The following is a 22,291-nucleotide window of genomic DNA, read 5'->3' as shown; positions in this document are numbered from 1 at the left end:
GCAGCCATTTTTCGGGAGCATCTGGTAGATCATGCAATGGTCCGGGCATATTGACTGCACCGGGCCTAGTCCATGGATCTGCCATTGTGCTAGCAACAATGGTTGTCACTAGGATTCCAGATGTTTGGGACGGTATCAAAGATGAGGAGTGAATAGGTTGGGATATTGAAGGTGCTGATCCCTGATGAACGACAATATGTAATGGAGGAGTGGGTGGTTGACTTTGCAGATTAGGAGATGAGATGGAGGATATGGAAGAAAGGTCTTCACTATCAGATCCTTCAGTGATTTTCTTTGCTTTTTTCCTTTTGGGTAAAGGGAACTCAGTGGGTTCAATACCGAGTTTCTCGCTCTGAAGTCTGGTAAGTGGATGAGATAAATTGAACTGCGAAGTCACACTGCTTTGCGATACTTCAGATTTCTGTGGCGAAATCGAGAAGCTCTGAAGTTTGTGGATCAGAGACTGGACTTCAGGGGATTCAAGACTCAATTGTTCTGAAATAGGATGGGTATGAGCAGTGGTGGTTGATTCTCCTTCTTCTCGATTGTGTGCTGGAGAACCAGCATGGGATTGAGAAGCAGGAGGGGATTTGGAGGGAGAATTACTCTTAGAATGGCTTACAGATTTGGGTTTGCTTGCCATTCACAGTCGATGGCCCTCCTTCTAGCGCCAAAAATGTTGATGCCCCGAAAATCGTTGCAACAACATTGGGGAAACCACCCGGTCCGGACCTTAGTGCAGCTCCTTTTCCGTTTGGAATAGTGGCTCCGACTGGGGATAATGGGACCAGTTTCCCAGAAATATAGATAAATGGGATGGATGAGTGACTTCTGAATTAAGCTAGCGGTAAGCGATGGACTTAAACTATTAGCAAGAATATAACAACTAAAATCTATCCCGGGGTCTTATCAATCTTTCAAAGCGTAGCGTTTGATAATCTATGCTTTAAGGCAGGCATATAGATGACTCTAACACTAAAGCATAGAGGTTTAAATCATTTAAGATTGCTCTGCATAATTAGTTATGCAGAGCGATAATAGCGAATTACTACACTTATTCATTTATATCATTGGCACACGCATGATTAAAAGAGATAACAAATCACAAAACATTCAATAGTGAAATGAAATGAAGATTTGTTGTTATATCGCATACATGTATTCAACAATAGCAAAGATAATAACACAGCAATTCATATAAAAAGAAAGAATGCAGATGCAGATAAAAGTACCATGTAAGCTGCTCAACAATCCAGTGTATCAATCGCTATGTCGCAGTTCTTCCTTCAAACCAGAAAGCATTCCAAACAAGAGACAATAGTGCACAATTGAATATAACAGCCTTCTCGTTAAATTAAGAACTATTGGTCGAATTTCACAAAAGAATATAGGCTGAAGCACAGTAGTGCAAACTTCAGCTTTTAAGTCTGTTACAAAATTTTACGACCCTTTCCAAAACAATGAAAGGGTCTATAAATACTATGCTAATCTAAATATCTAAAAAACTGAAAAGCTACTAAATTGGCATTAACAAATATCATCATCTTTTCTGGCGATCTGGCAGTCGGCGGCGATGCTTCATTCGGTGGTCTCTTTGCCTTTACTCCTTTGCTGACATATCGCCAGCATTGGCTCTACTTCTGGTGGAGTGTTGAGACGCGAAGTTAGCTGGGCATCATATGTGGCATCCTGAATGTCGGAAATCAGGTATCGGAGGGCATCTGTTAAACAGTTAAGAGCCGACCTTTGAGAGTGTGGTTTAATCAGAAAGAGCCAGTATGCGTCGGCGGTTAAAGTATTTACTCCAGCGATTAACCTTCCTTGTTTCTCCAGATCAGGATAATTTCTCTGCTCAAGCATGTTTGCTGTTGTTATGCTTCCAGGTGTGCACTGGGAGATCATGTTTGCCAGATAGAGTGTGTCGTTGACTAGATTGATCATGTTGCTGGCAATCATTTTACATCTTGAGGCCGCCCTTTCCGCTTTCATTACCTGGGTGTTCCATTCCATGAAGAGTATGTCCTTGTACGCTTCATAAATTCGGGGCAAGTTTGCCACTTTCCCTTCTTCAGAATCTTGCCACTCAAGATATTCGGATATGGTATCTTCGGCCTGATCTAGCTCATTTCTGGCTTTCTCTATCTGCTGACATACTGCTGTGGATGTTTCGCATAATGACTCAGCATCAGTAAGTTGTCGGCATAAGAGCCTGATCTGAGATATTAATGCGCCATTTATTCGAGTTGCCTCTGCTCTGAAATCGTTAACACTCTGGGCGTCCTTGATGCTTTCGAGCTGTGCCGATAGCTGATCTATTTGCTCATCTTTCGATTTCATTATCAGCTCATTCACCATTCTCAACTGTGCCAATGTCTCTGACAATTCATTCTGCCTCTGGACTGCGTTCTGTTTTTCGATTTGCAGCTGCTGGGTTAACAAATTGTTTTCTTGCTGTTGAGCCAGCAACTGCTCTTCTACCTGTGCTGCCTTGTTTTTCGCCTCAATTACTTCTGCCTGTAATGCATAAATTTCATGGTCCTTAGTCTTTAACATAATACTTACCTCTGATGCTTTGTCGATAGTTGCTACCGAATAAGCTCCCGCGAATTGCGATAGCTTAGTTAGATCATCGGAGGGGTCCAATTCCCCTTTCTAGACCACATTGCCCGTGACTGTTTGCTCAGGAGAAATAGAAGGTTGATCAAGCCTTTGTCTCTTCCTAGAGCGCCTAACAATGGCTCTATGCTTTGGGCTGTAGAAAATATCTAGGGGAGGAATTTCTTCCACCTGGAGATCAACTTGATCGGACGGGTCTTGAGTGATTACCTCGACATCCTGTGAAATGGGTGGGCCGTTGGTTCTTTCTAGAACCTGAGAAGAAGTAGTATCGAGAGCATTGCTTGTTTTAGAGGTGTCTGAGTCTTTGGAGGCTTCCTTACCACTGATAATGGAATCGAATTGGTTCCATTCTTTAATCAATTCAGGATCAGTGGAGGTTTGCTCATGTTGCTCTGTGGGCCTTGCTCCGTTCTTTTTCTTGTTCTGCCCTCTGCTGCTCCTCCTGCACTTTCCGCTGCTGCTCCTCCAATTCCTTTTTCTGCCTATCTTCCCATTCTTTCTTTGCTTTCTCTTCTTCTTTCTTCTTCCTCTGTTCCTCTATCTCTTTCTGCTTTCTTTGCTCTTGATCCTTCTGTGCCTTTTGCTGCCTTTCTAACTGCTCCTTTTTTTGCCTTTCCTCCTGATGTTTATCCTGTTCTTTAGTTGTAACAGGAGGTGAACGTATCTGCTGTCGACCAGGCTCGCTTGAGGAAGATGCTGGGGTTGTGGATAATAAATCTAGAGGCAGAGTTTGCAACCTCTGCTCTCTAAGTTTATTAAACTCAGTTAACGCCACATCATTGTATCTTACTGCAGCAAGCTGTTTGGTTTGGCTTATTGAACCGGCACCTACGAACAAGTCATCAAACACGTCTTCTTGATGGACAATCTCTGACAGTTTGGCCTATTCCAGGGCAATGAAAGCAGTCTTGTTTGGATCATAGAGTCTGTTTGGGATAGTGGCCAGAGATATCATTTGGAGTTTTGTTGCTTCTTTTTCTGCATGCTTGTAGTTAAGTAAAGTATAAACTCCAATTCTTAAAGGAAAAGAGGGCCAACCTCTTTTCTTCTCCTCTTTGAGAGTTTGTGTGACACTCTCGGACATAATCTGGTAGCAGATTTCCCGGGCTAACAGTTTGTCTGGGATGTATAAAGGGAGAACGTGTGGCCTAGCTTTGCTTCCAAAAACTCTAATATAGGTGAAATGCTCTTCCCCGAACCAATTTGCTAAGGCTGGTAAGTCAAAAGAAGCTTCATGAGAAATTCTTGGGATAGGTCTGTCGAAAATAGAATAGTGAATGGGCACCATGAAACCATTGCAAATTTGATACAAATGGTCCTTGTAAGAGGACTTCCACAATTTCCGATGGTACAAATGGATGGGTGTTGGATCATGGGTGGTCCATCTCCATCCGAGGACAGGAAACTCAGAATTAAAACACAGGGTATCCATAATGTAAGCAGAGTAATAAAACGGTGGGATTTTCCTTTCGCTGACTATGGTTTTGGCTCTAAATTCACGAACAGCTATGACCAACTTATCAGACAGAATAGTGGCCCAATCCATAATTGTACTATTGACAGCCGCTTCCATTAGGGGAACCATGTCAATATGGATATTAGCGGAGTCATGTAATCCCCACAATCTACACATCATAATCCCCGCATAGCAATAGGGAGAAGCCAAAGAAGCATTGGAGTACTTACCCGAACTTTCATGCTTGTGTTTGGTTGGGTTCTGCCTCCAATCCCGGAGGGGTTCGGATGGTGATTCATTCTCGTTCGCGAACTTCTCCACAAAGGCTCTGTTATAGACTAGCTCTGGTTCAGGCAAATGATACATTCGCCTCAGGTCATCAGGCTTGAACGACCCGAAAATCCTTCCATACCTTGTATGAAAAGTTCTATCAGTGAGAGGAATTTCCTCGATCGCCCAGCATACCACATCAGTGAAAGGTAGGACCTGCTCTCTTGCTGCTATTCTGTGCAAAAAGGAGTCGGCCAAGTCTTTGAGAGTTGCATCAGACTTCCTTTGTTCATCCACGCTAGCCTCTGTCACTGTCTTCGTCGGTTGCTCGGCTTCTAACAGATTATATGTACCCTGCCATGTAGTGCTAGGAAGACCGGTGCATGTAGTATCTGAGATTAGGCCTTTCTTCGAAACTGTGGCAGCTTGACCTGCGACGGGTGCTGCAGTAGAACCCGCAGCCTTCTTGAACTTCTTCCCCATCATGTTCAGGCTTCTGTCGACAGCTGAACTCTACACAAATGCAAGAGAAATCGTAACGAGGAAATAACAATGACAATCCATAACGGGAAAGATATAACACTTGAAGCGTGGCAAGATCAATTCTAAAAGGGGCTGCGGATCTAATTATTTAAGAAGACACCGCAGATGCAATGATGGTGATTTTACGGCCTGCAGCTCCATAAATGACCATTACATCGTTATTAGGCTGAATGACCCCTTAAAGCGTGCAACAGATTTTTTAAAGGTCTAATCGTAAGTGTTCGTTAAATCGAAGGGGCAAAGTTTTAATTACGCATGCATTACCTTATCCCTGCATTTAACGGCATTTTGAAATCTGTGCTTTATCAACCGGATTTAAATATAACTTAAAAGCTTGAAGCAATCACCTTTTAAGAACTCTAATCATCGTTACACGTCATCGCATCGCATTGGGGTGTAAGTGATACTATCATTTGGGAGCTGTTTTGGCGAATGCCGATTGCGACATCGCATCGAATTAGCACATGAGCACATTACCAGATGTATGTCAAATGATTTGCGGACTTCCGATTGCAATATCACATCGCATCGGGGAAAAGACCTGCGCATCCTGTGAAAGTGTTTGGGATTCCACCGACTACCGATAGCGATATCGCATCGAGTCGGGGCTTATAACTTAAGGCATTTTTCCACAAGAGGCAGCGCCGATAACCGATTGCCGATATCACATCGCATCGGGGTGTAAGATATGTGCTCTTTTTGTGTGTGCATTGAATACCGCTGATCGCCGATAGCGATATCGCATCGGCAAGGACCAAGGTGATATTTAAATGTGTTTCTCTTGTTATTGCGTCATGCGATCTTGCGATTGCTTTTTCGCATTAACCAAAAATTGCTTGATATTTATTCAAAAAGGCTCTCATTCACAAATTCGCTTGATTATCGTACCTTTTTTGAACAAATTCATTAATGCCAATTAATTTTTTTTTAAAAGGGACCCATTTCATATGTTAATTGTTTGTGAATGAAAATGTTATGAAATGGGGGGTTGTTGTAGGGCACAACAGGACCATGAGATAATACCAAGGCATCCTTGCTACCACAAAAACACTATTTTGCCTTTCAATGCAATTGCAAGTGTTGGATTTTTAGAAGGAAAAGTTGATACCAGTTGTGCTTGCCTATTTAGATCTGTTTTTACTTAGGTTTCCATAGTTCTGGCATGATTTCCTATGCATAGCTTGATGTTCATCATGATTCTGGTTTCTAGGTCAGATTAGGTCAAAAGTAGATAGATCTCTTATTCTTTAGTCTTTCTTTGATTAGTTTTGAGAGGTAGTGTGAAGATCACCTGTAATCCATCCTTGCCTATCCTTCCTTCCTCACACAACTCGCTTCAACCCCAAATTCCAGATTCCTTCCATTCATTTGCCACACTTTGCGAGTTTGACCTAATTTCTTCATTTTTGTGCAACATTGCTCCCTCCATCCTTGAACAAATATAACCATCTTCTTCACTCCTTAGTATCATTTACCAGGTCCTAGACCTCTTCGTAGCCTCATCCATCCTCCATTTCCAATTTCCCACCGTTTTTCCTCCATCAACCCTCAAAAATCCTCTCTCGGCTCTTCCTGTAGAACCCCTGCAGACTTCCTGTAGAAGATCACGTGTGCAGTTTTTCGAGATCTGATCACTGTGAAACTCTCTAGAAGGGTGCTAGGGACCCCTTAGGTCCTCTTCTCACCTTCCCAACCTCCTGCAACTGCCCACTCTACTTCCTTCTGCCAATAAACCCCTGCACAGTTAAACATAGTTAAAGCACATGCATAATAATCCTGCAAAATTACTCAAAAATACAAAAAGATGTGTTTTCCATATTTTCCTTCAGAAGTAGCTTAGTCACATGCATTTCACCGTTTGAAGAGTCAATTGCATCCATTTCTGCAACTCTCATCTCTTTTCTTGCACCAATAGGGCTAGTCGGTAAAACTAGGGTTTGCTAGGGTTTGTGTTTCCTTTTAGCTTTCAGCTTCTTCCTGCAAGTAGATTAACCTCCTTTGAGTTAGCTTTCATCCATCACAGTTAAAAGCTTCTTCTAAGAGCTCATAGAAGTTGGCTTAATCTCCTAGCGGACTTGTGCCAACTAATCAAGTGACAGCCTGCGACAAGAGCTAGTACTTGTGCATATAGCACCGTCGCTTCCAGGTTTGTTACGAACAACCGGGTTGATAAAAGTAAAGAAGGGAGTCCCAAGAGTTGTTGCATCATTGCTACAATACTAGAGCCCACCAGAGCAGTCATAGAAACAAGAACCCGACAACTACTAAATCGATCAATTTCAGAGATTCTCATCAAGTGGAAGAACTTACCCGCTGAACAACATGGGAGGATAAGAATTTTATACAGAAGCATGAAGAACTACTCAAGCGTTAAGGGCAACACTTTTTGAAGGAGGGGAATGTTAGGTCCATATACTACTAGTGTAACCCCTTATTGTTATTAGTACAACCACCTTATTATATTGTTTTGCCCATGTAGTCCCCATATTGTTATTATTTTGCCCTATAGAAGCCCACTATTGTTATTATTGTGCTCTTACATTATTATTGTTATGTCAGCTCTGATTATATTATGACCCCTTAGACTCCTATATATAGAAAGGAGGTCTTGTCATTTGTATCATCCAAGAATTTTTCATTTGTGTAATGTAAAGGAGGTTGCCCCCTCGAAGAGGCTGATTTATAACGTGTTCATCTATCTTTTCTATCTCTTTGTGAGATGGTTTCATAAAAATGGGTGAATTTGTCGCCTTCATAGTGAAAATAGGGTGGATTTTTAGAAGAATTAGACTCTTGGTCCGATTTTTAGGACATATAACAATAAAAACTAAATGGAGAGCTTGTAGAGCCATATCTTTGTGATTTTTTATCCTTTTCGAGCTCAAGATGAGTTTACAAAGGGGTTTTTGGACATTCTCGATCCAATGGTGACCTCTATTTGCTGATTTGAGCACATATAAAGGAAGTTTTTGCAAGTTCAAGTTTATGGATGTATGGATCAATTAGTTTTTTGGAGTAGTTCTTGAAGGTGTTTGAGAATGGAGAAGGCCTTGTAGGGGTTTTCTTACCTTTAGATGTTTACTCTAATAGTTTTTACTTGTAGATTTCATCTCATTTGTTCTTTTCTCACTATGTCTTGTTGAGGAAAGTTTTCTATTTGTCCTTCAATGTTGAATTGAAGTGCTTATATGCTCATGTATGCTCATTTTCAAATGGAGTACATGGTCTTTGTAGGAGACACCTTGTGTTGTTGATGTTTTCAAGATTGAATGTAGGTTGTCATGATGTTTATGTGAGAGTTATTTGCAGGAGAATACTTCCTTAAAGTGGAAATAGCCACATGTTTTATCAACAAACTTTTGTGTACTCCTTTTCTAGTCAATATATGGAGCATTCTGGCTATGTTGACAGGCCCGGAGATATAGACCAGGAGGGGTGAATTCCATCACCAAATCCTTTGTTCTACTCTTCATGAATGCTTGTATGAGTCATGTGATGTTGTGTTGCTTATGCTTAAGTTTACATGTAAAAACTAACTCATAACTTGAAGAGACCTTTTGGAAAACCCGTTTTGTGTTAAGACCCATTTTTCCTTGCAAATCACTAGAGAATGATCCCTGCTTTTAGGAAGAGGAAATTGACCTCCTTCTCCATTTTCATATCATTAATTAAAGATACCTCAAATCCAAATTTTTTTGTCCCTAACCTTAGCTAAATCCAATTGGCCTTGTCATAAGCCTTTGACAAATCAAGTTTTAACACCATAGCCTTTAAATGCCTTAATTTAATGTTGTAAATGTCACTTTGAGAAACCCAAATAACCTCATGAATTTATGGCCTAGCTAGGAAACCAAATTGTTTTGAACAAAAGTTTTTCACCCTATTTGCCAAAACCTTTACCACTATCTTATAAAAAGTACTACATAAATATATCAGACATATATCCTCAAAGGAGGATGGAATATCTAATTTTAGAATAAGAGGATCGTGAAAATTCTTCCACACAAGCTTGTATCCTCTACCACTAGAAGAAATCCAGTTTCCAATAATTCTAGAAAATACATAAAAAAATCCATAGTTAAACTTTCTGGACTTGGAATTTTATCCTTCTAAAGACTACAAAGAGTGGCTTTTAATTCCTATAGAGACCTCTTCAATTAATGATATAATATCCTCTTCTAAGATGAGTGTAGTGAAGTGTTGTGTCAGTCTGATAACATTTGCAATTGAAATCCTCTTCTCACATTAAAAAGATTATGAAAATGTTCCACCCCTATAGTATCCAATTCTTCAAATTTCATTAAATCCCCCCATCTAACTTCAAAATCTTACATAGTATTAATATTTCTCCTTCCCTTCGCAAATTGATAAAAATAATCAGAGTTCTCATCACACTTTTCGAACTAAGGAATCCTAGCTTTTAGCCTCCAAGTAGCCATTTTGTCTCATAAATTACTGCTTTTTTTTCCAAATTCGGTTTCTAATTTAGTTTATTTGAACAAAAATCCCACTCCATGTGATTCATAGGTTCTAGCTAGAGATTCTTTCACATCTACCAAATTATGCTCATCTTTTTTGTTTTTGCATAATCTCAACTATTAATTTTCCTTTTAATTCTTTTCAAATTATCTTAACGATATAAAGTAGCTAATCTAACTCCACCATAATCTTGTCATATGGTCTCCAAAGTCTCTTAACCAAATCGATAAACTCCTCCTTTATTGATATTGCATTAACACTATTCCTTATAGGAACCACCTTCAAAGTACCTAGAAATTGATCTAATTCATCTGCAGAACCAACTCAGTATGGGAATCTCATAGAGTCTTATGGCATTCCCTCCAATATTAAAAATTGATCTAAACTTTTTTCCACTCTATCCTTGCTCACCCACATATTTTTTCGTGTTAGTTTTAGATTAATAATCATATTGAAGTGTTTAATCCCACTCATAATCATCAACAAAAAGCGTACATAGAGGCCAATATTTCTTGGAGAGCCAAAATTCTTATTTCTCAATTAAGGAGTAATTCTTATCAATTCCATTGTGCAACATGGTGCTAGAAAAGGGCAAAAGAAGTGTGGGAGGAAGGAGTATGTATTTTTTGTTCTTCCTGAAAAGTGGAAACATAAAAACATTTCATATTAGAATGTGAGGCCTTCAAAGACAACAAGGAAAATTATGCAGATATTTTGGCAACTAGCTCTTGGGATAATCTATTCAATGAGGGGTTTTTCAAGAAGCTGGGAGCGTTTATTGTGAGGCTTCACACAAAAAGGGTTGAATACAACAATCAAATGAAGAAGCAATCTGTCAAATAGGCTATCTTTAGCCTCTTAAACATTAAAATAATTTATATCTTTCTTTCAGTATAAATCAACACACCTTCAACTAATTTATAAATAAAATTGTTTAATATATTTTCTAAACAATTTGATTGGACTATAAAACCTAAAAAAAATCAATTCTCTTCCCAAAATAAAAAATTAAAACACCACAAACATTTTCACACAAACAATATCCGAAAAAACCACTCTATTAAATATTCATAAACATAATATCTTTAATAATCTCTTAAAAAAAATAACACCAATATCTTGAGTCAACAAATCCACTATTAACACTATTCGTAATCATACTTTTCATTGCAAGACCTCCTTGCTTAATTCAAAGATGGCTGGGAAAATAGAACCATACTCGAAAAGAGATCCATAAATTCAATAATTGCTTATTTAAAATTCGTTGCGAAATTAGGCAAAGGAAGAATTAAAGTGAACATTTTGAAGACAAAAGGTGTGTAAAGTGATAGTCGCGAAATTGTGTATTAAGGCAAAAGAAGGCGTGTATAGTGATAGTTGCGAAATTGTGTTTAAGCGGATTATTTGATTCTATATTAATAACCAACCATTTAAAAAAATAAAAAATTAATATTGAACAATAATGATTGCGACGAAAAACTGTTTTGTCAAATTAAAATTAAAATTTTCAAAATATAAAATAATTAAATAAATATAGTATATTAATTTTGAAAAACTTTAATTTTATTAATTAATATATATTTTTAAAATTTAACTTTAAAAAAGTTTAACTCTATAATTTGTCATTACCAAAATACTTTAAAGACTAGAACTTAATCAATTGAGATAGCTCTTAAAATTCTCATTAATTAAATATTACATATTTACCATTTATAATTTCTAATACAAAACATAGACATAATAAAAACAACAAAAACAATCTATACTTTTGGAAAACATGAAATACGCTCGTTTTTTAAAACAAATGAGACAATTTTATGTTTTTTTTTTAGGATTTTGATTTCTTAAGCTTTATCCATAATATTTCAAATTATAATTTAAATAAAATAATTATATTACGAAATTCTAGAAAATGACCCAAAAACATAAAAATTTCCTTGCATTTTCATAAAAGCTATAAGAGAAGTGCACGGCCGGAGCTATCATCAGAGTCCCATGTAATGGGTTAACATTTCATATATTGAACATAACTTTGTCGATGTTGACCATTAAGGGTAATTTCAAATCGTGTTGAGGGTATTTTTTTATTATCTTAACATTTGTAGCTTAAAAATTATTGTTAAAAAATAAAAATAAAAAAAAATTAAAGATAATTATATGTATAAATTAAAATAAAACAAAATTCGCATAAACTTCCAGATTAGTGGTCTATTACAATATAACCTGTCTACCTCAGAACAATGCTAAAAGCTATTAAACATTACAAAATACAAAAGGGACAAAACATTAAAAAAAATAAAAAATCATTTGAAAAAGTTTACAAAATACAAAAGGGATTAAACATAAAAAAAAAAAAATACAAAAGGATAAAACATTTAGAAAAAAGAATTTTAGTTTTATTTGAAAAAGTTTACAAAATACCAAAGGGATTAAACATTAAAAGAAAGAATTTTAGTTTTATTTGAAAAAGTTACGCTATTTCATTTTTCATTGTTTTAATGAGAATATTAGAAAGAAAATCTAGATGTAAAACGTCTTTTTTTCTTTTTCAATTTTACATAGCAAATACAAAGCCAGTCATAATTAAGTGCGATTATTAAATCTGGGAGTTATATCAGTGTGCTTGAATTTTAAACAAAGAGAATGTTGCAGATTTATACTCTACTGAGAAGAAAATTTATGCACTGATCATTTCGGGAGTGGAGCTTATCTTCGGTCACGTGTCTTGCACAGAGATGGGAAGCAATGGCGTTATGTTTGGTTCTTTCATGTTAGAAAAGGACTCAAACTCATGTTGTGGATCTGTACCACAAGAACGCCTGATTTTTTCAAGCTGAGCAACAACTTCCTCCATATCCGGCCGGTCATCCCTCTCTGACGCCACGCATCTGAAGGCCAGCTCTGGAACTGCGCTTACCATAATTCTCACCTCCTGATTTACTTCAATTTCTTTCTCACCTCCTGATTTACTTCAATTTCTAGCTGTGGATCGATTAGTTCATCCAAAGCTCCTTCCTGAATCTTCGTTATAGCCAAGTTAGCAAGGTTGATTATAGAGTCAGGTTCTCTGCAGCCTTTAATGTGAACACTGTGTCTGCAAATTCTGAAGACTGTATAGGATTATTAATGCTATGATTCTTCAAAAATTGACAATCCTGACCTCTGGTAATAAGTAATGTAGCAGGAGGGACAAGCGCTAGTATCATAATTATTATAAGGATACAATATTCTTGGTATAGACATGAAAATAATGTGATCGTTTATTTGTTGAGTCATGTGGGTATATTCTTGGTATAGACATGAAAATAATGTGATGGTTTATTTGTTGAGTCATGTGGGTATATGTTAAGGGAATAAGACCCGGATCACCTCAATTAAGTGAAGTACTTAGTAGTGGATTGGGCAGTGAGTTATGGGTTTGAATTCTAAAAGTAATAGAAGTGTGATTATTCAACTAATTATATTTGATTTGATGCATCTTAGTTGAGAGCCTCGGACTTTGGTTTATAGCCATGGTAACTATGGAGTTCTAGCATGAACTTAATTTGATGAGAGTCAATGAATCATCAGTTAGGACTCTATAACTGACTAATTAGTTGGTGAACCCTGTGACTGGAATCTATAACTGACTCAGGCCGAGTCATTCAGTTACCCATGCTAAATTGCACGCTTCCTATTTATAGAAGCTCCTAAGCAGTTTTGGGAGCATGGTGGCTCAAGTTTAGGGCTCGAATAGTTGTGGAGTCATCATTCCATTGACTCTTGAAAGATAAGTAGAATTTTTGTTGCATACTCTATTCTTGCATACTGAAGATATATGATTATGTGTTAAAATATGTAATAATATAATATTATGGATAGATTATTGATTTAATGGGTAGAAAAAACATTTTTGGCTAGTAAGTAAATATACCAACACACGTGCCAATTAATCTCCCTACTAAATTGGTCATAGGTTGTAGCAAGACTACAATACATTTTGTAATAGGTGTTACAACTCGTTATACAAGATTATAACAAGTGTTATTGCAATATGGTATGGTATGTCATAGGTTACGACAAACCTTTGACATGTCATGATAGGTTTTCTGTGGAAGTTGTTACAAGACCATGTAGGTGCATGAAACAATTATTGATAAGTTGGGGAAAGGTTATACCATAGGTCATAATAGGTTTGGTACAACTTCGAACACAAATTTGATTAAAGGTTTACTAGAAGTTCAAGCTATGATTAATCACTGCCATAAAGAAAATAGTCAACTTAGTATAGGTTAAGAGAGGAAAATGCTTGAACTCGAATAGAAATGCAAAGAATTAGAGCAAGGAAAAGCTCGAAATTCTCTTAATAGACTACAAATGTTTTGGAAATCAAAAGATAGGAAAACCTCTACAACAGTTATGTCAATTGAGCAGACATTAGAGAAATTTTGGAGTCTAAGAGAGGAAAATGCTTGAACTCGAATAGAAATGCAAAGAATTAGAGCAAGGAAAAGCTCGAAATTCTTTTAACAGACTACAAATGTTTTGGAAATCAAAAGATAGGAAAACCTATACAACAGTTATGTCAATTGAGCAGACATTAGAGAAATTTTGGAGTCTAAAATGGGTCTCCTAGGAATATTATAAAATTTTAGTGGAACTAATAAAATAAGATTATATTACATCATCAAATTTTAGAGGGAAAAAAAGAAAAAAACTACTTTTTTCAACTTGTATTTTCAACTTATCTCACTATTGTTTTACACAAATTTTGAGTGGGAGCACTCGTTGGATGTAGAATTTAATTGCTCATCGAAGGAGTACTCATGTTGCATATTTTTAATGGACCTTGCTACACGAAAAATGAGAAATACATGCAAAAATGTGATTGCAATCATGTTTTTCATTTATTTTTGATTTTTCATGTAGTAGTGTCCATCGAAAGCATGGAACATGGGCACTCTTTAGATGAGGAATTAAATTATGCATCAAACGACCGCTCACAAAAATGAAAAATACATGTAAAGAAGTGATTGAAGTCACTTTTCTCATGTATTTCTCATTTTTTACATAGTAGGGTTCAAAAGTATGGAATATGGTTACTCTTTGGATGAGGAATTAAATTATGCATCCAACAAGTGGTCCTCCTTGAAATGTGGGTAAAACTATAGGGATATAAGTTGGAAATACAAGTTGAAAAAATAGTTTCCTTTTTTAATATTTTTAATTTTTTACTCCAAAAAATGCCAATAATCCCCCATGGTTGACATCATCATCTTGAACCCTATTGGTTGTTATAAAAAAAAAATTGGTTGTACATTTTTTTTTTGGGCCCATTTTTTCTTCAAAAATTCTCTAATTTTAACTGTTAATTGCATGTAGGAATTGTATACAACAAAAGTAGTAAGTAAGATTGTAGGGAAATTATTTGCAAGAGTACAACTTGAAATTGTATATTGAAATGGTATACAATTTTGTACTGTAAGAACAATATTTCTTAATTGAGGCACAATAATGCCAGAATGGCATAATTTTTTGTACCATTGTCACATTATAGGAATATTGTAGAATTATGTTCAGTATTTAGCAGAATGTTTGAACGAATATGATTAATGTTGTTCTTTTCAAAACCCCATATGACATATGACCATTTTAACATTTACACCCCATTTATTTTTCTAATTTGAACACTAGCTCCAAATATTAAGTTTCTTATAAATTTCAATTAATGAAAAAATATTATTATAAATATTTTATTTCTAATTTTTTTCTTTTATATTTTAAAACTAAAATAATAATTATTTAAATTATAAAATATTTCTAATTTATTTTTTTCCCGTAGAAAAAAAGTCGTAATTTTATTCATATTGATAAAATTACATTTTGTAGATGCATGAGGCATATTCAGATGGTTGTTCTTGTAATCACAGGCAGCAAACAGAGAAAAAACACAAAATAACATATGAATGTACCTGTAATGACAGGAAGCTACAGAAATAGAGAAAAAAAGATAAAAAATGTTCCAGCAAGACTAAACTTTTCTACCCTTCTTCTTCTCCACCCATCGCCAACCACCAGTGTCGGGAGTGGGTGTAATGATAGCTAGCTGATTTTCCATTGGGATCAGTTGAAGTTCTTTGTCAGATTCTGAGCCCTCTGATCCATGGGTTCGTTTGATGTCGCTTATTTCCATTTGTGGCTCTTGTTGCAGATCTGAAATGTGCGGCCCCAAATGAGTAGTTGGGGCATTCTCTTCCTGAGTATATGTCTGTCTCATTTGAGTATCAGGTTCTGTCTGGTTCTCTGTAGGCTCCACATTTATGTCTTCTTCTTCCAATGGGTCGGTGTGCTGCCAGCCTTTGGGCTTTTTCTGTTGTTTCTTGGTTCTCCTGGGGTCCTTTCGAGCAAATGGGCAATCATATTGAAGGTGCCCTGTTTGCATGCATCCCCTGCACCAGAACGTTGTGTTCTCATAGTCGAGCTGTTGTATCCATTGAGAATTATTGAAATTCAGTGTGATGTGGTCAGGTAGCCCCTAACTCAAATCCACTTCTACACATATTCTGGAAAATGTAAATATTCCCCTGATAGCTCTGTCTTCATCCATTTTTAGTAATTTCCCCAGGGAATTCCCAATAGCAGCTAATACTTTGTGATGCCAAAAGTGTAGAGGGAGACCATGTAGCCTTACCCATACTGGCATCGTTGAGACTTTCATTGTATTGGCATCGAAATCAGAAAACCACGGGGTGAGGAAGAGGCCAGCACTGCCCCAGAACCAAGGCCCCTAATTGGTAATACTGTCTCGTTGTTGTTCTGTGTTAAATCTAACTATGAAGTACCCTTTGGGGCATAGGTAAATTTCACAGTTTGTTGTCCATGTTGTAAAGATCCACTGGTGCACGACATCTGATTTTGGCCGGAACCCATTAAATCTACAAATAACTGCATTTTTAGATAAATCAGAGTGTAGACTAGTTACCTCTGGCGTAGATACTAGTAGCGTTGGTGATTCTGGCTTTTGTTCAACAATGTAAGGTCCTGGTAACTCTGATGGTGGTGCTGCTTTATTTTTCATTTTTTCCTTCCCTTTCACTGCATCCCGAAAGGAACCTGTATTTTTAGAGCTGGTTCCAGTGCTTCCGCCACGCAGTCAGAGATTTAAAATAATGGTTGAATCTTTGGCGATGCCGTAGTGTTGGAGAGTTTGGTTGTCCTGCATATTGTATCCAGAATATATAAGGTTTTGATATTGTGCTGGGTTTCCAAGGTGTCCCTGGATTTCCCTTTTTAATGCTTGGATGCCCATTCCCTTACTGAGCTGCATGCAAAAATGTTTGCCCTCAATTGATTTGATGAAAATCTGGATCAGATCTGCATCCATACAGAGTAAATCGGTCTTGTGGAGACCTCGCTTTGTTGGATCTAGCCGACTAGGAACCTTCTGCTCTCGTTCTGGCTTAATGATCATATCCGTGTGCTCTGGCTCTGGCGTGCCAAGCGCTGTTCGCCCTACCAATTCACCAAAGGAGCCATTAATCAGCCCGAGTACAATGGCCCTGTCTGGATCTACCATGTCCCTATTCCTCACCTTCCGGCTGATGATGCAGCCCCTCATTAACTCAGAGGGAGGCAGGGGCGTGGCACTCTGTTCTACCCTTGCTCGTACAACCATTTCCGACCAGAGCCCTTCTTCCTCGTCCTTAAGCGTGGCACGAAGATCAAGCCCCAGGAAGAAATTGCTATTATTTTGCTGATTTGGTCGATGCTGGGGTGTGATATTCATATCATATGTAGTTGCAATGAATCCACGGGAAAACCAGTGATAAAAACCCCGATACAGGTAAGAAAAGCACCTCCATGACTTGAACGAGGTTCGATCTGCCGCAGGTGGTCGATCAACCGTGGGAGGTTTGTGATCTGGTTCATTACGGGGGCAAATTCTTGACAGAGTTACCGATTTGGCTATTCGAGCAATCGAGATCCTGCAGGGGCTACCTGCATTCTCGGCTCCTTTTTTGATCTGCAGTGTGACGGCGGCGGTGCAAGGGAGTTCAGAAACCCTAGCCATCTCTCCGGATTCAGAATTCTCACTCAAATATTTCTAATTTATATAATAAAATAATGATTTTATTAATCCAAAATCAATATGCTTATTTCAAATTTATAATATAAAATAAACAATTTATAATATAAAATAAAGAATGAGTAACGAAGGAAATCTCTAATAAAATACAAAAAAATTATTAAATTATTTATAAATATTTTGACACAACACAACTAATTGTAAATTTATAACATAAACTAAACAATGAATAACTTCTCTTTTTTTTGTTAGTAAAAAAAGTTCTATTAATTCTGCAAAATATTACATTTGATACCCAGAAAAACCTTTGCTCTCCAAGTCTCAATCCAACCAGAATTGTTGGCAAGGATAAGAATGCAAAATTTAAGGAGAATCTGCCATGCTTCAGATAAAGACCATAAACTAACCAGCTAGATAGCCCAGAAAACACACGAAATGAAGAGACAACCAACGAACTTCACAAAACTGGAGGTACATTTGGTGGATTACTAACACTAGGACCAGGATGATCAAAATCTTGATGGACATGAAACTCAACATGGGTGAGACGTGTGTCCAAATCATCTAAATTGTCATTGGTTCACCTCTGGCCTCTTAGTAGGGAAGTCAGACCATCAAGAATGTCCCACTGATTTTGTTGCATATCATTAAGAAATTCAATCACTTCATTCCTGTTGTCATGGTGTTGTCCATGCATATCCTCAAGCGTGGTCAAGGTAAGATGAATTTGCATGTCAAGGAGTCAAAAGAAAATGGATAAATGACACGGCCTAGGGATTAGACCGAGACATGCTCCAAGTATTTACCTAGCTCTACTCGAGCGATCCCCATGGCTTCATCCACACCTCCCTGATCATCTCTTCCCCTTGGTGGGCCATGAGGCTCCATCACACTCCAAGCCTCGCCTCTCTACCATGGCATAACAACCCGAACACTAGGGCTACCACACTGATTATACTCGATGATTTTTCACCTAGGCTCTACCTCTTGAAGCCCCAGTTGAAGGATGACATCATCAGTCACACCAAAATACACCAGCGCCACCTTAAGCCAGGTAAAATGCCCCCACTTATTAAGTGCTCCTGGGTCACACCCAAGCGGAGAAAACCTATTCTAGAGTGGACCCTTGCACTTCTGCGAACCCTAAAGAAACTCTAGCCACCAAAAACCCAGAGCCAAAATTGTCTTGTCTTGTTACATACATGCCAAACAGAATTCACTAGAAAACAAATATATAAAGCACAATTGAAACACACCACCACAGAAAGGGCCAGAAGGAACCAAGTACAAGTAGGGGAACCAATAAGAAACCTTACCAGTAACCTGCAAAGCATTTCCATAACTGTCAAATTTCTGCTCACTGCAGGCCAAACGAGTGCTTCAACTCCAGTCAGTTTTGAGATCCAACCCCAAGAGAGGCTTCGGGTGCCTTATCACCAAGGTCAGAAATGAATCGACAAATTCCACTATTAGAGGAACATTGAGAACCCTAGCACCAATAACAACTACCCATAGTAAGTTTTTCGAGAGAGTGATCATGCACAAGCTGGTAACCTGTGCACACTTAATGATGTTTGCACCACCCTCCCTATCTCCCATAACCTAAAAGAAAAGAAAAAAACCAGACATACCACCAGCCTTTAAAACTTGTTGTGGCCTTCTCAAAGATTATGAGCCACACTTGCGAGTTGTCCATATCACCTCCCTTGTACTCACTGTCTATCATTCACAGAAGTATATTCCACACTAGCCCACACTTCGTGATTCAAGGTCCTCCACCCCATCGGGGTAATGAATAACTTATTTTAATATATAAAGGAAATCTCTAATAAAATACATGATTTTTTAAAACTATTTATAAAATTTCTTAAAAAATCATGCAATATAATTACAATTTATTTTATTTCATACATTTTTTCAAATAAAAAATATTATTATTATAATCATTATTTCTAATCATCTGATCATTATATATATATATACACACACACACATATATATATACACACACACACACACACACACACACACACACACACACATATATATATATATATATATATAATGAATAATTTAATTATTATATTATTGATATTATTTTAATTACATATTTATAATTTTTGTGGTAGATTATTTTTTTATAAATTTTAATTTCTTAAAATAAAAAAACTAATATATTGTTGGAGTAATTAATTCATATTTGTTTTTTTTAGAAATTTGTTAAATTTATTAGAATTTTTGGAATTCTATTTAAATGTGTGGTTTAGATATTTTGTCAACAAAATAATTGAGTGATTGAGTTATTCCATCTATCTTAAGTCAACCTTAATATATAAATATGTGGAATAAGTGAAGCTTAATGTATAAATATGTGGAATAATGTTATGTGTGAACAATGTACTCTTTCCTATTTTCAAAAAGATACTCCATAAAAAAAAAAAAAAAAACAGGTACATTTGAAAGCCACCAAAGTTTCGTTTCTTTAATGATAGACGGGCTCCAAATTAATATACGATGGAAATATGACCTTCGTTTTTGAGCTTAAACAAGTCGTACAATACAGTTTGGCTCACCCCAACCCTACGACAGATTTATTCCTGCCCCCATTGGGGGAATATAGACGTAAATTCCTTTACTACACATCTATGCAACTAACAGTTTATGTGGCCATGACATTCAAATTCCATTCAAAGTCTTTGATGAAGAACAAAGAAACAAATTATAAAAATGGTTATTCTATTCAGGGGATTGTAAACAAAAAATTAAGAAAACGATTATTGTATTCAAGTGATTGTAGACAATATTACATTATGCACGGCCTGAGATGTATATACTCACTGCATGTTTTCAGGAAGCGAGCATACTCACTACATGTTCTCAAGAAACAAATCAAACCTCGAGGGCTGTCACTACACTTAGTCAGGGTATTCAACATTCCCTATAGTTGTCACCAGATCATTCTCACAAAGTATGGCAAAGAGTGAGAGGATCAATTTCGCAACAATGCGAAGTCTTTGAAATAGCTTGCTCTTCAGGCTTTCAGGAAGCGAACATACTCACTGCATATTCTCAGGAAACAAATCCTGGCTTGGGGACTGCCACTGCACTTCGTTGGAGGTAATTAGCTTTCTCCATGGTTTTCCGGGGACCGATTTCGCAACAGTGCGAAGACTGGTTTGCAAAATGTTGAAATATTACTTTCAATTGCAGCGCCAGTCCTTTGCCATACCCCTTGCATTGATGAATCCACCATTGCCATACCCTTGTCAAGTCGTTAATCAAGGCGCGAATTAATGTATATTTATTATGGTTGTTGAATGGTAGCCCATGACCCAGAGCAAGGAAGAACATAGGAGCTCTGGGATCCATGGTGGTTTTGACCTGTAGAGGACGAGAAAAGGGCAGCGGTTCAGATAGAGGCTACTATTGAGGCAGTGATGTTGTAATCCCTCTGTTAGAGGAAGAATTTTGTAACAGTCAGTCCTGTTAATGAATACAAGTTTTTTGTGTGTGTGAAAAAACTCTGTCTTCTATGTTAAGAAACAGAGTATTATTCTCTGTTAGTTTTTTTTTGTTCTAGAATTATCAGAAATTCCCAACACAATTGCTTTGCGCAATCGCTGAATTTCCCTTTCTATTCCAAACAACTCCCTGTTTGCTGCGTTAAGCTGTGACTGTAAATTTGTCATGTGTGAAATTCGATTAGTTATGATTTGCTGTTGATTAGTAATCTGGGTTTGCATATTGTTTTGTATCTAAGCGTTGTGCTTTGTGACTTTTAATTAGTATCAGAGCGCTGCCCTGTTCTGTTTCTTTCATAGGGTATCAAAGCATTTTGTGCTCTGTCCATTCTTCCAACATGGTATCGGAGCTTGTCCAGGCTCTTTGAAGGTGTCAAAGAAGCTGAAGGAAGGATTTCTTGTTGCAACAGCTTCTCCAGCAGAGTGAAGACTCAGTCAAGAAAGAATACAAGGTATTTCTCAAGTTAGTTTTTTGTGTTACTGTTGAGGACAGTCAATTATTTTAAATACACAGTCAAGTATTTTGAAACATAGTTAAGAGTGCAAGAATGGCTGGAGCCAGCACTAGCATAGGTATCTATAATACTCAGCTCCCACAATTTAATGGAAAAAACTATGACTATTGGGCAATAACTATGAGAGCTTTGCTTGCTTTCCAAGACTTATGGGAATTTGTTGAGGATGGGTTTGAAGAACCAGCAGATGAAGATGAGTTTAATAATTTAACTCAGGCAGAGAAAGATCTGTTGAAGAGCAATAAGAAGAAGGATTCTAAAGCCCTCTACTTTTTGTATCAAGCAATGCATGAGAGTGTGTTTCCAAGGATAGCAGCAGCCAAGAGATCCAAAGAAGCATGGCAAACTCTCAAGATAGCCTATCAAGGCATGGAGAAAGTAAAGACAACAAAACTACAGTTGCTGAGGAGAGATTTTGAGACTCTCTGCATGAAGGAGTTAGATAATATTGACTCATTCTTCACACATGTGATTGGTCTGGTCACACAGATAAGGTCTCATGGAGAGATTCTTGAAGAAAGGAGGATTGTGGAGAAACTATTGAGGATCCTACCCTCAAGGTTCGATGTGATTGTCACCACCATAGAAGAGACAAAGGATCTCACAAACTTCTCAGTTGACGAACTACATGCATCACTGATGACACATGAGCAGAGATTGAGTAGAAATGAAAACTCATCTCTAGAGCATGCCTTTAAGACCCAGATGTTCTTTGGAAGAGGAAGAGGTCAAGGCAGAGGAAACAAGAGAGGAAGAGGTAGAAGCCAAAACAGAGGTGGAAGAAGCAGTCCAGCAAATGCTCAAGGAAGAGGCAGCAATCCAA

The sequence above is a fragment of the Pinus tabuliformis genome, chromosome 4_1 (assembly GCF_031772625.1).
Source record: "Pinus tabuliformis cultivar Carrire ecotype Pingquan chromosome 4_1, CPIR1, whole genome shotgun sequence".
In the NCBI taxonomy this organism is placed as follows: Eukaryota; Viridiplantae; Streptophyta; class Pinopsida; order Pinales; family Pinaceae; genus Pinus; species Pinus tabuliformis.
This window is presented reverse-complemented; position numbering follows the sequence as displayed.